Below are 12,204 nucleotides of genomic sequence, written 5' to 3'. Positions count from 1 at the left end.
ATTTGTTGAATATATTTTGCCAAAATGTTGCCTACTTGTTTTCAAGAGATTGTGGAAGTGCACTTTATTGTTGATCTTATTTATTTGTGGTTCTCATTTTTACTTGAATACTTTTATACTTTGATTTGAATGTTATATTATTTATTTTAATAGTTCAAAAAGTACAATAAATGTTACAATTTCAATTCAAGAATTGTTGAAAGGTGTCTTTTTAATAAATGCAACACATTCCCAAAGTCATGTGAAATAATCGTGTTACATAATCGTGATTTCAATATTGACCAAAATAATCGTGATTATGATTTTTTCCATAATCGAGCAGCCCTACACTATTGTAATGTTGCTGTGGGACAATGTGAGAGACAAATATTGTGTAAATATTATCAGTACTATACTTTCCTTTGGTAGTGGGGCTCACGTTATCACCTGGGTTTTTAGCCACTAATTTTGTGGCATATGATGATGTGAGGCGCTTCAGAATCACTTGCCACCGACGTGGAGAGACTCTTTCTTCCTGGGCATAAGTTGCACGTTACTTAAATATTCTTACCTTTCACCTCAACGAGGGAAAAGTAGCGTTTATACTTCCAGTTTGCGGAAGCTACCTTTGAAGTCGTTGGACCATCGCTGAATGTGCATATGCGTGTGCGTCATAGGTGTGTGTGTGTGTGTGTGTGTGTGTGTCTGTGAACCATAGACGTGAAAAAAATAGGTGTGAACTCAACCTATCAACTTCAACCTTGTCTCCCACCCACCAATCATCATCAGTTATGTGTACCACCGCACCCACCCCCAACACGCATGGCTGGTGCGTGCGCACACGCACACACACACACACACACACACACGTTGCAGGTCCGACTGACAGAGAGCCTGTTCGGATGAAAAGCGCTTCAGTGAGCTCAATTATAGTAACGCGACTAACGCCGCATTATTTCCCCTCAGTAAAGCTAACGGCGTTGTAACGGGAGAAACAGTAATTCGTTTGATTACTCGTTACTAAAAAAAATAATTCCGTTAGTAACGCCGTTTATCTGTAACGCCGTTATTCCCATCACTGCTCAAGACCCATAAAAGGTACTAAAGACATCGTTACAAATAGGGGTGCACCGAGATTTCGGCCGCCGAAAATGGCATTATCGGTCTCGGACCGAAATAAAAAAAACAGCCGAAAAAACGAAAACGAATGTCACCCGCCCCTCCCATCCGTGCGCAAGCGCTTAGGTTTCACTCCCGGTCGAGCCATTATCACGCAACGCGTCTGCCTATCAAAGATGAAGCATGTCAGCTTAGGGATGTTAACCGATGACCGTTTGACCGATGGTTGACCGTATCAACGTTAACCGATCAAAGTTGTCGGTAAAAAAAAAAAAGGGATCTCTAAATTAGGCTATTATAGACAGTGGACTAAACACTACTACAGTTAGCCATCTCATTCCAAAATCTTTTTGTGTGAAGTGAACAAATCCCTCACACTCCATGTTCCATAACTCGCCTGTTTGTACTTAAAGGTCCCATGGCATGAAATTTTCATTTTATGAGGTATTTCAACATTAATATGAGTTCCCCTAGCCTGAATATTGTCCCCAAGTGGATAGAAATGTTGATCGGTGTAAAACCGAGTTCTGGCTGTCTCTCTCTGCCTTTGAGAAAATGACAGTCCAGACGAGCCAATCCTGAAGTCTCCTGGTTTGACGTCCAAGCAGGAACGGTTTCCTCCCTTTCCTCCGCCCAGAGAATCTGGCACGCCCATGCAAACACTCCATTAACGTTACTTGTGAACGAGTGAACACTGGCAGTTTCTCAGTGTTTGGATGTACAAATGAAAACAGAAGTCTTTCTTCAGTTCCTTCTGATCTGTGATCATTAATTTCTTATGTGTAGCTTATTATTTATTATTTGTGGACACGCAGCGGCTTCTCTCTCTCCCGACAGAACAGTGTTTTCTATCTTGTGAGTCAGTGTTTTTGTACGTCCTTGTCGCTTCTATCTGTTCTAAAATGTGCATACAGTCTTTTCTGTTTAACATCAGCAGTCACATCTTTAGAGATAAACTTCACACACGCCGAAGCTCGGCCTTCAACATCCCCGACCCCCAGTACTGCATCTGGCCCACAGCGGAGGAGCCAAACGCGGCGTGAGATTAAGCAGAAGGAGGGTAAGCGTGAGGGTATCCGGCTAGGCTAGCCAGCTTTCCCCACAATAAACTGGATTAACGTTACATTCGATTACAGCTGTTGTGTCTTTGTTTGCGCTGTGTAACGTTACTCAATGCGCGTCAATGACGCTATTCATATGATTGGAACATATCTAGAAATAATGCTATACTCAACACTTACTAACTCGTTCATCTCGCTGTAATGGTACATTGCATGTGTTACAAAGTTGGTAGAATAATGATGAAGAGGACTCGGTGTGACTGGGACTCGTGTTTATTCAGAACTCTCAGATACAAACACAATAAACTCGCGCTGACTGTCAGCGCTCTCATAACTCAGTAGTTACTATAAATAACTTTGTTAGCAATCGCTTCGTCTCCGTGATGTCCGGTTCGCGAACGAATCATTCTTTTGAATCGGTTCTTTTTAGTGAACCGAACCAGTTCACCAAATCGGACTGAATCGTTCTAAACGGTTCGCGTCTCGAGTCAGCGCTGATCCATAATTTACTAAAGTTACTAACTTTCTGACATGAGTGACAGCCCCTCCGACTAGAAATAAACTAATAACCTGAAGTATATGCTAGTAACTACAACAGTTCACCCTGAACTGAGACATGCTGAGAGAACTGATGAGAAGTGAACACAGGTCCATCCGTCTCTCTGGCAGACTCGTGCCTGCTCGTGCCTCGTTAAACCACGCCCCCTCCGCTCATTTAAAATGCAAAGATGTCAGCCAATCACAACAGTGGGCGTTTTTACTGAAGTCTCACAGCAGACACGCCTCTTGAAGCAGGGCATTCAGCCACAAGGCAAACAGCAGTATAGAAAAAATGCCTTTTATTTCTAAATTATGACATTTTATGATTTAAAAATCATACTAATAATATAAGTACACCTCAGAAAACACTATAAAATAATAGAAAAATGCCATGCCATGGGACCTTTAATAAACCAATAAAAACATTTGGCGCGAGGTCACAGCGTTTGGGTTTGCGCGCTCACAAGGTTTACAAAAAGTAAACAGGCTAAAACACTCGAGGTTAGAGCCAGGGCAGACGACAGTATGAAGCGTGCAAAGAAAAGTAGTGTGTGGGACCATTTCACCAAAAAGAACGACACAGATGTAAGTTGCAACTTGTGTGATACAGTGCTCAATTAGAAGGCACACAGTGAGTTAGACCTGCCTTGGCCGGTGCGTCTTTTACGCATTCTTAAGGTTTTATCCATTGGTTTTATCGTGTTGCAGTCTATTAGACAACATTCCGCATAAGATGGGCTTACATTTGGAAATATATTACATCTACATTTCAGTGGTAACACAAGGTGTTGATCATTTATTATTGTTAGCACTACCTCGAACTAAAGCGGCGTCTCTTCGGAGCTGTCATTTTCTTAAATGAGCCGCGGCAATGTTTCAAATGAGCTTCTAACGCTAGACAAATGCCTTTATTTTCAACGCGATCACCTTGTACCCAAACCATTTCGAAACTAAGGAGCCATTTGTCCTCCGATTACAAACAAGCTCCTCGGCACCGCGTTTGCGGGACTGTTTCGCGCTGTAGGGGATTTTAACAAAGTGACGTGAGTGGAAGGCAGGCGGCGACGGCGGGACAGTGTGTGTGAGTGTGTGTGTGTGTGTGTGTGTGTGTGTGTGAGTGTGAGAGCGGGAGGCAGAGCGGCAGAGAGATGCCACAGAGTTGCGAAATTGCAGGCGCGGCTCGCGGCTGTTATTTCAAATAGCGCAGCATATTTTAAACTAATCGGTTAACCGGTTTCAACCGGCTAATGAGGCTCGGTGGTCTGTCAAGAAAATGTTTAGTTTTCGCCATCCCTATGTCAGCGGTATGAGAACAAATAGAGACGTATCAGCTGAACTACCCATTGCCAGAAGCGGCAAACCCCTCGACTACTGGCGCGCGAACGAAGGCTGCTTTCCATTGCTTGTGTGGATTGCACGCAGGTATTTATCTGCCCCAAGCAGTGTTGCCAAGTCCGCGGTTTTCCCACGGGATGTTTTTCCATGTCCGCGGGTTGAGGCGACCCCAATTATGTGATATTTAGACCCAGGAATGCGAATTTTAGCAGGCAACTCTGCCAAAAAAAAAACATATTTTACCCCCCAAATGCCATTTTTCCCGGAGAACAGTGATAGACATTGAGAGACTATTCAGTGCAGCATCTCATGTTCTTAATGAGAACCATTCTGTGATTTTGTGTGCAGTTATTCAGATAATTGTGGATATTTTTTTGCACAACTGTTAGAAAACTATTTTATTTGATGGAACATAAAACTTTAAAAGAAAATTTAAAAAAAACTCATAAAAGAATAATATTATTTGGTATTATTATTTATATTTATTGTTACAAATATTTTAGGTTTTGTTATGTAACTTCATAAAAGTTTGATTATTCTATTGGTTCGTGATTTTTTTCATTTCAGATCCATTAAATTCAAGCAATTATATATACAGTGAGGAAAATAAGTATTTGAACACCTGCTATTTTGCAAGTTCTCCCACTTAGAAATCATGGAGGGGTCTGAAATTGTCGTCGTAGGTGCATGTCCACTGTGAGAGACATAATCTAAAAAAAAATCCAGAAATCACAATGTATGATTTTTTAACTATTTATTTGTATGATACAGCTGCAAATAAGTATTTGAACACCTGTCTATCAGCTAGAATTCTGACCCTTAAAGACCTGTTAGTCTGCCTTTAAAATGTCCACCTCCACTCCATTTATTATCCTAAATTAGATGCCCCTGTTTGAGGTGGTTAGCTGCATAAAGACACCTGTCCACCCCATACAATCATAAGAATCCAACTACTAACACAGCCAAGACCAAAGAGCTGTCCAAAGACACTAGTGACAAAATTGTACACCTCCACAAGGCTGGAAAGGGCTACGGGGAAATTGCCAAGCAGCTTGGTAAAAAAAGGTCCACTGTTGGAGCAATCTTTAGAAAATGGAAGAAGCTAAACATGACTGTCAATCTCCCTCGGGGACAGGGCGACTGCACTGTATTAAGGAGAGGATGACCGGGGCCATGTATTGCGAGATTTTGGCGAACAACCTCCTTCCCTCAGTTAGAGCATTGAAGATGGGTCGAGGCTGGGTCTTCCAACATGACAATGACCCGAAGCACAGCCAGGAGAACCAAGGAGTGGCTCTGTAAGAAGCATATCAAGGTTCTGGCGTGGCCTAGCCAGTCTCCAGACCTAAACCCAATAGAGAATCTTTGGAGGAGCTCAAACTCTGTTTCTCAGCGACAGGCCAGAAACCTGACTGATCTAGAGAAGATCTGTGTGGAGGAGAGGGCCAAAATCCCTCCTGCAGTGTGTTTTTTAGATTATGTCTCTCACAGTGGACATGCACCTACGATGACAATTTCAGACCCCTCCATGATTTCTAAGTGGGAGAAATTGCAAATTGGCAGGGTGTTCAAATACTTATTTTCCTCACTGTATATACGTTTTTAAAAGAAGCCATTTTCGGCTTCAGTTTCGGTTTTCGGCCAAGTGCATCCTAAATTTTCGGTTTTGGCCCAGAATTTTCATATCGGTGCATCACTAGTTACAAAGTCCATCTCACTACAGTGGTTCTACAATCATTTTATGAAGTGACGAGAATAGTTTTTGTAAAACCCTAAATAACGACTTATATAGTGATGACCGATTTCAAAACACAGCATCATGAAGCTTCGAAGCGTTATGAATCTGAGTCGATTCAGCGGTTTGGATCGCCAAAGTCATGTGATTTCAGCAGTTTGGGGGTTTGATACGCGATCCGAATCATGATTCGACTCACTGATTCATAACGCTTCGAAGCTTCATGATGCTGTGTTTTGAAATTGGTCATCACTATATAAGTCGTTATTTAGGGTTTTTTTGCACACAAAAACTATTCTCGTCGCTTTATAAAATGATTGTAGATACACTGTAGTGAGATGGAGATGTCTTTAGTACCTTTTATGGGTCTTGATAGAAGATGAACAGAGGTCTGACGGGTGTCCAACGACATGAGGGTAAGTCATTAATGACAGAATTTACATTTTTGGGTGAACTAACCCTTTAATACCAGCTTTCTGTACCCACCCCTATAAGTTAATGGAATATTTGTATGAATGAAGGCGTGTATCACTGATATTAGTAATATAGCTACTGATGTCTCGATGAAAATGTTTAAGAATCAGTATCAGTTTTGTAAAAATGAGAATCGATTAAAATAAAAAAATCTATATATTTTTTACACAGCCCTAATAAATAAGGTAACAGTTTATGTTTTACTTACATATATGATTTAGTCAATCAAGAGCAATCAACAAGTGTCTCACTCTCTCTCTCTCTCTCTCTCTCTCTCGTCAGTTAACGTTGATAAGCTACATTGTCTTTTTTGACTTTCTTTGCCATTTACATCTGACTGAACTACAAACTTTCCAATGACGTCTGGTTAAACGAATGTCTATCCACGGCACGTTTTTCTCTTATCAGCTCGCGCACTAAAGCAATGTTGTGTTACTATATTTCGTTTAATTTTTTTTATCCCCATTATACCCTCTGATGTCAGTGTTTCTTTTTCTAAACACAAACACTGTTTACACGCCTGGTATCGGTTGTTGGTATCGGAGTAAAAAAAATAATTACCGATATCGGTATCGGTGCATCCCTGATAATTATTATTATTATCAAATTATGATTAATTATATTATACCCACATATACCTATATTATGAATTATATTATAATTATTATTAAAGCTATTATCAGAACCTCACCTGTATCTAGTCAGTTAGCAAATAGAACTCTGTGAAGTCCCTGATGAAGGAGATTACATGGGGGTTCATGTATAAAGTCTTCCGCTTCACCACTCGCCCAGTCGTCTTGCTCATCTGCTCTTTGGCAGTGCACTTGTTGGAGTCAGGATTAATCCTGACTAAAAACCTATGAACATGAGTATAGGAGTTAGGGGATGGGACAATATGTACACATTAATGAATAACTGTAGGTGCAGTGAGCAATGTAGAATCATACATAAAGGCCAGCTGACAGAGGCATTTCACATCTCAACAGGTTAGCCAAGGCTGTCTACTTTCTCGATTACCATTCCTCTTCGAAGGTCGACTAAATCAGTGTTTCCCAACCTTTTTTCAGTCATGGCACCCTTTGACAATTTTCTCTGTTTTGTGGCCCCCCCTCGCATACGTTACGCTAGGGGTGTAACGGTACAGATTGCTCACGGTTCGGTTTGTATCACGGTTTTAGGTTCACGGTTTCGGTACGGTTCAGTATTTGCTATGTTCAGGGAAAAAATAACTACTGTCAAATAAAAATAAAGAAAAAATAAAAGCGTCTGCCAAGCATTAGTTAAAGAAAATAACAAGAACAAATCATTTAAATACAAGCAGCAGCACAAATAAATACTATTGAGCAAAGATAGCCCTACTAATAAAATAAATTATGCTTTTCAGGTTTTTCAGGTACGTCTAACATTAGTTTTCAGGTACAGAAATTGATCAAATGTAAAATAACTGCATATTTGACTGTATAAATTAAAGATTAATCCTTTAATCGGGGGGGGGGGGGGTGTAGATTAAAGTTAAAGGCTGTGAAAACGTCTCCGTCGGAGCTCTCACTGAAACATTTTCGCTGAATTCCTCTCAGGCAAAAAGTTAAAGAACTCAACACAAACACGAAAACAAAATAAATAACTTTACAACCAGAAACGTAAATTTGAGAATTAACGGAGCTTTTCTGTCACTGACGACGAGTCAGTGAGAAATTCAAGTGCTGCTACTTTTGCGTTTTTTCCCCACAGATTCTAGATCTTTCTAGACTGGGTAAGCCCCGCCCACTCTGCCGGCGCTTTGATTTCGCCCTGCCTGCAGAAACAGCTCTGGAAACTTGCAAGTTTATCTCTCCTGCTTCTGAAGTAAAAGTTCAAAACTCAAAATATATTAATATTGAGATATATAAGCTCAAAAATAAAAACAAATGTAATGTATAAATGTATACAAATATTAATATATTTTAATATTAATATACATAATTATGTGAATATATTATTGCAATTTATAACCAATGGTCATGCTTCATTTCAAATCTGAGGATGATATCGCAAAAAAATTATGCGTTTATGAAGCCTATATTGTTAGACCATGTCAGGGGAGACTTTGGAGAAGTTTAAGATGGGCTTATCAAATATTTTATTGCCCTGTTAACACCCATTTACACCCAAACACCCATTTACAGTCACAAAACAAGCAAACAAAAAATATTCTTGGAATCTTATGTGAATTCTTTAAAAAATATATATTGTATGGAATATAAAGCTGCAGCAGCAGGTGCATCAGAGTACAAGTTACATGACACATTTTAATTTATTAATATTACACTTTTACTTAAAGCTCACCATCGAGTATTTATATCATATTCCGGTAATGAATTCTGAACAACAATAATCTGGGGCCGTCCATGTGAAAGGGGTACAAAGAAAGAAATGATACAAAAAGGAAAATTACAGTAGTTTACTTTACTATTTACAGTACTATAATGGCTAAATTGTGATTTATTTATTTTTTTACAGTAATGCGTTGACTACTGTGATTTCAACTGTAATGCTTGGACTACTGTGTTTTTTATGGTCTTACTGTAAACTTTACAATATATTCTACTGTAAAAATCTTATACAGTAATGTTACTGTGAAATCGACAGTAAATAACTAGATTTCACAGCCATTTTTTACAGAGCATGCCACGCTCAAAATTGCTTAAATCATCTTTCTTTCCCATTCTGACATTCAGTGTGGAGTTCAGGAGATTGTCTTGACCAGGACCACACCCCTAAATGCATTGAAGAAACTGCCATGTGATTGGTTGATTAGATAATTGCATTAATGAGAAATTTAACAGGTGTTCCTAATAATCCTTGTACATCCATGACATTTAATATTTTGGCCTTCATCAGTATTTAGGGCCCAAGCCCTGAAAGGGCGCAGAGCCCTATTGTTCTTCCTCTGTTTCTTATTATTAGGGCCCAAGCCCTGAAAGGGCGCAGAGCCCTATTGTTCTTCCTCTGTTTCTTATTAGGGCCCAAGCCCAAAGGGCGCAGAGCCCTATTGTTCCCCTAAGGATTATTCTTTGTTTTTTTTTTTGTTTTTTTTTTCGACTTCTCGGGTACTTTTGGGGCACTTAACATGCTCGAAAACTCTTGAAACTTTGCACACACGTCGGAATCCGCGGCCATCAGAGCCGGGCTGAAGCTGGTACCCGGGCGTGGCAGGGGGGCTCGACAGCGCCACCTAAAGTGGGGTCTGAAAACTTGGTCTATATATCAAACACACTTGCACGTACATGTATGAAACTCGGTACACATATAGACGTCATCGGGCCGAACAACTTTCGTGCTCATAGTTATGCGTCAGCCCAACAGGAAGTGAGCTATTATGGGTTGTTCGGAAAACGCATGCTCTGGAATTTAATATACTCCTCCGAGGCCATTGTTTCAATCATTGCCAAACTCGGTCAGCATGAAGAGAACATATCCAGGATGCTAAATTGCGAACGGATTTTTGATATCTCAAATGGTTTGGCCGTGGCGAAGCAACGAATTTATGGCGAGAAAAGGGAAACAGGAAGTGTGTAATAACTTGTGCAAACATTGACTGATTTGGATGAAACTTCAGCTGTGTGTTCGTTGTAAGAAGCCGATCGCATGGATATGACTTTTGTGAGTCAAAGTTATAGCGCCACCAACTGGCAGCAGGAAGTGTGTCACTTTCAAAAATGCTTTGAATCACCATCTTATTGTCACACGATTGACTTCAAACTTCATCAGTATAATGTGAAAACATGACAGATAGAGACATATGAATGAATTCCTGATATTTCAAATAATGTTGCCATGGCCACATGTCAAAGTTTAATAATGTTTTTGGCTGTGTGTGCCCTCCCCTCTATCACCAAAAGGGGGCAGTGTTGTATTATTTTTGAAACTCCCTTTCTCTGTATGTGTGCTTGTTAATGTGATTCATGAGGACACAAATGTGTATGATGACATGGGTATTACACTGGTATTACAACGTAGTGGTTAATGTGGACATGAACTATGACACTATATCACTACTCATACAGGACTAATTTTCTAAATGACATTTGAGTTACAATTCTTTTCACCTGACAGCCGTGATTTCATGTACTCATTCAGACAGAACTCTTTTTTTAAAACAGAGGAGAGTGAGTGTGTTTTCTATACATGTGCTTTACAGAAGGTCATGTGCTGTGTTTGCAAAGATCACTTTTGACACATTTGTCTTTAAATTCATTATTTACTGACATAGTTCAAATTTATATAAAAAAAAAAATTCACATTATTTTCTACAAGTGTCTGTTTATAAGTGTCTTTTTTCACAGAAAGTTTGTTTGAACGTGAATATTTGTATAATTCAGGGTCTGAGTTTTTACGTTCTCCTCGTAGGCGATTTATTCAATCTCCACCAAACTCGGTCAACGTGAAACGGAAGCTTAACGCATTAAAAATATTTAACGCAAATAACGCAGCGTCCGTTTTTATATCCATTTTTGCTTAGCGTTACATGATCACGCTCCTATTCATGTAAATGCTTCCAAGCGCGACAAGACACAAGAGAACACGCTGTATGCCAATGTCCTATGTGTGTGTGTGTGTGTGTGTGTGTGTGTGTGTGTGTGTCCCAAAGTGTTAGGAATATCTGGTCCGTCTATCTATGTAAATGTAATGTTTATAGATGTTTAAAAAATGGTTACTTAAAGGTTTAAAAAAAAAATGTAATGATACAGTGGTGTTTTTTGCAAATGTTTTCAAATTTTATGCACAGTATTTGCAACAACAGTATTTGCACTGTAAACCTTTTTATTAATATATAGTGTGGGTGAACTTAAACTGTATGGCTATGCTGCGGTGTGTGTGTGTGTGTGTGTGTGTGTGTGTGTGTGTGTGTGTGTCTGTCAGTGTCCTATCTGTGTGGATGCGTCTCATGTCAGCTAATCAAGGGACACTGACACACACACACACACACACACACACACACACACACTCGACGCATAGATAGACTCGCGTCAGTTTCCTGCTCACATCGAGTTCTCTTTTGCTCTTGAACAAACAATAACACAGAGGATTTTGAGTATTCTCATATTAGAGTCTTAAATTAGTTAAATAACGTCTTAAATGAACTTTAAAGAGTTGTGAGGAAATGAGATGCGCGGGACCGCGCGTGAGACCCGCGGCTGTTCTTAAAGTGACAGGAGCACTGATGATGCCTGTCATTAATGTTCATCAAAGAACAACGGGAATAGAGAAAATTGTAGCTTTAATGATGATTCATCTATATTTCATTTATTATTTATGCAGTTAAGGAAGGTTTGATAACTATTACATTTCTGTATAACAGGGAAGGCCATGGGTAAATATAACATTTATTATTTTGGGATATAATCATGGTATATATAACATAATATATATATAACATATATAGGTGGAGGGGTGTTTATTACAACATAATCATGGTTTATGAAGACATTTCATGTGTCCCCGTAAATCAAAATAGCTTTAACAGCATATTAAACAATTTTTTAATAAAAATGTAAAAATGCAGAATGTTTTCTGTGATGGTAGGTTTAGGGGTAGTGTGTGTGTGTGTGTGTGTGTGTGTGTGTGTGTGTATGTGTGTGTGTGTGTGCGATATGTAGGCTTAGGGGTAGTGTAGGGGGATAGAATGTACAGTTTGTACAGTATACAAACCATTAAGTCTATGGAATGCCATCTGCCTGTCTTTCCCCTTCCCCCTCTCTATCTGTGTGTGTGTGTGTGTGTGTGTGTGGGGGGGGGGGGTGGTCTCTCTCTCACCCTGTGAGTTTGTGTGTGTGCCTTTCTCTCAGTCCTTACCCTCCCCCTCACTCTCACTCTATCATTGTGTTTGTGTGTGTGTGTGTGTGTGTGTGTGTGTGTGTGTGTGTGTGTGTGTGTGTGTGTGTGTGTGTGTGTGTGTGTGTGTGTGTGTGTGTGTGTGTG

At 39.8% G+C, this 12,204-nt stretch overlaps 1 protein-coding gene across 1 annotated transcript in view; it reads left to right on the top strand.

Annotated features, from left to right (window-relative positions):
- The window catches only part of LOC307119673 (uncharacterized protein), a 54,206-nt gene that overhangs the window by 12,417 nt on the left and 29,585 nt on the right, over positions 1-12,204 (top strand). The gene's annotated exons all lie outside the window — the stretch shown is intronic.

Source organism: Gobio gobio (genome assembly GCF_949357685.1).
Source record: "Gobio gobio genome assembly, chromosome: 23".
NCBI lineage: Eukaryota > Metazoa > Chordata > Actinopteri > Cypriniformes > Gobionidae > Gobio > Gobio gobio.
Note: the sequence above shows the minus strand (reverse complement) of the source record. Positions and strands in the feature narration are given on the sequence as shown.